Source organism: Danio rerio, chromosome 9 (genome assembly GCF_049306965.1).
Source record: "Danio rerio strain Tuebingen ecotype United States chromosome 9, GRCz12tu, whole genome shotgun sequence".
Lineage (NCBI taxonomy): Eukaryota > Metazoa > Chordata > Actinopteri > Cypriniformes > Danionidae > Danio > Danio rerio.
The window spans coordinates 41965001-41967500 of record NC_133184.1 but is presented as its reverse complement, the minus strand read 5'-3'; the positions used below and the strand labels follow the sequence as shown (position 1 = coordinate 41967500).

At 32.3% G+C, this 2500-nt stretch overlaps 1 protein-coding gene and 1 long non-coding RNA gene across 8 annotated transcripts in view; one reads left to right on the top strand and one right to left on the bottom strand.

Moving 5' to 3' along the window:
* The window catches only part of LOC103911684 (uncharacterized), a 1071-nt gene extending 282 nt beyond the window's left edge, over positions 1–789 (bottom strand). The window contains exons 1-3 of the long non-coding RNA XR_012385064.1: positions 599–789; positions 345–411; positions 1–213 (exon numbers count right to left, since the gene is read on the bottom strand). The exon at positions 1–213 is cut by the window's left edge and continues 282 nt beyond it. This is a non-coding gene — a long non-coding RNA (uncharacterized lncRNA). The remainder of the gene's footprint in view (positions 214–344; positions 412–598) is intronic.
* The window catches only part of ikzf2 (IKAROS family zinc finger 2), a 397532-nt gene that overhangs the window by 109963 nt on the left and 285069 nt on the right, over positions 1–2500 (top strand). The window lies entirely within an intron of this gene.

Sequence of the window (2500 nt, the reverse complement as noted above, 5' to 3'; positions counted from 1 at the left end):
CTCACAAAATGTCCTCCTCTTGGAAAAAAAAGAGAAACAGTCTTAAGGATCAAATCCTCTTACTTGAGTGAAGAGAAATAGTAGAAAAAGCAAGTGTCCTTTTTCCCTAGAAATCAGTCCTTTCCTGTAGGTCCACTGAAACTGCACTTAGGAGGCTCGCCATCAACCGAGAATCGCAAGAATTCCAAAATCCAGCAACAAAAAAAACCTGGCCTGTTTTCACAGACCAGAGCAAATATTCAGTATTACAATATGATAAAAAAATATATACATAAAGAACAAAATAGCATCAAAACATATACAAAACATATATTGTCATAACAAATAACATTAATTTCAGTTACCTGTTCTTCTAATGTATTCTTTTTTTAATTCCTATCAGGTACACGTGACCACAGTGATGTCTGTGAGCTGTAGTAAATAATAAAACACCATGCGGTTTTATAACCTTGTGATAATGGATAATTCTTCCATTAAACAGAAAGATACAACTTTCTATCACTTCTTAAACATGAAACTAATAAAATATTATCACATTTAACATGTTGTCACTCAATATGTTTCTATTATTTTAGCAATAAGCTAATGATGAACTCACCGAGTCAAAATGCATCCATCGCGCTCAAATCAGCATATATCTACTCAATCCCTCGCCATCCTCGTGCTATAGACTTATATTTTTAACATTATATTGGTTTTAAAAGTTTTAACTAATGTATTTTCGCTATATTTACTTTATAATCACTCGGTTTTCCTTTCTGTCACGCTGTGTGTCTCTTCCGATGCTTTTGTAATATCCACAACCACAAGGGGGCGGAGATGAGCATCCAGCGCTCTCATTTGCTGACTTAAGACTGCTGACAGCCTGACACCCAATCAGAGAATTATAACTCACATATACATGTTTTAACATTTTTTATACATTTTATTTTAATACTTATTTTAGCATCAACACTTTAACACTTTAATAATGATGATGAGGTGTATATTTATTTATTATTTTATCTGTTTTTATTTGTCTTATCTATTTTATCTGTTTTATTTACACCCATTCATTATTTTATGGGGGTTACATATGCATGTATAATAGTGGTGTCAAAATTAATTGTTTTTTCGGTGCACCTCAATGCAGATGCAAACAATTCATTATTGGTTCAGTAATAGATCCTAACCGGTTATTACATACTGACATAATTTATCTTATATGCACTATATCGCTATATACTATAGTGAGGGAGGCAAGCGAGAGTAATTAATATGCAGAAACTCTGCACAATTAACTGCGTGTGTTTGCTGACATTCATTCACTGACACTGAAGTTACAACAGAAGCCCCTATTTCACTAGAAAAATGAAAATAAACTCAATTTCTCTCTCTCTCTCTCTCTCTCTCTCTCTCTCTCTCTCTCTCTCTCTCTCTCTCTCTCTATCTCTCTCTCTTTCTCTCTCTCTTTCTCTCACTGTGGACCTTTGACCTTCTGGCATGTTTGTGAGATAATGTTTCCTCTCCTCTCGGCTGTCCCAGTGATACTTGTGGATCTAGACACAAGTATGTCTGCAGAGTGAGTTTTCTCCTCCGTGTCTATCATGAATCAGCTGTGATCACTGCTGCCGTTTAACAGTGCCAGAGCATTAGAGCCAATTGCAGCCTTTTCTGTTGAGTACATGACCAATCATAAGCATTTAACAACTCGCTCAACAACACTCAAAGCGAGCAGGACGATATTACTGTTTATTTTTTTGTTATAAATGCTCATGTTGTTTAATGCATGTGCTTGAGTTTTGTTTGATGCATTCAAAAAGAGTTTTTAGTTTGAGCAGGTTAAATGAAAGGTACAGTTTATATATCTGACTGCTTGTATTGACGGACAAAATTGTAATACAAATACATATAAAATGTTATTAAAAATGATACATTTTTATGAGAGAATTATTTTGCTGTGAGGTAAAATGTAAAATTCTTTATAGAAAGCATCGTCAGTGCACTGTGATGCACTAAGATATCGAATTAAACTGAATCGATGGCATGATAATCGTAAACGAACTGTGAGACCAGTGTAGGTTCACACTTAGTATATGTTTACTAAAAAATTTTTGAAGTTGTAAAGTCTACTCAATTTAAATAATTATTGTTATTTTTTACTTTTTATTTATACTGTTAGTATTACTTTATTATTATTTAGAGATATAATATTCATATTCATGTTGATTTATATCCTATTATTCGGTAAACGGACATAAAGATGAGTGAAAATTAGTTTTTATTGCAGTTATTTTACTTTGTTATCCCTCAAAATATTTTAAACATGACACCAGAAATTATACTGAATGAAAAGAAATTATTATCACATTGAATCAAGTACTGGAAATGCGTTATTAAACGTGCAGGCATTGTACAGAAATAATCACATTGATTAAATAAAATAAAATCAATTAATTCATAAATTGAATATTATGAATGTAATATGATTCTTAAAGCATTTGCATAACCATTTATAACA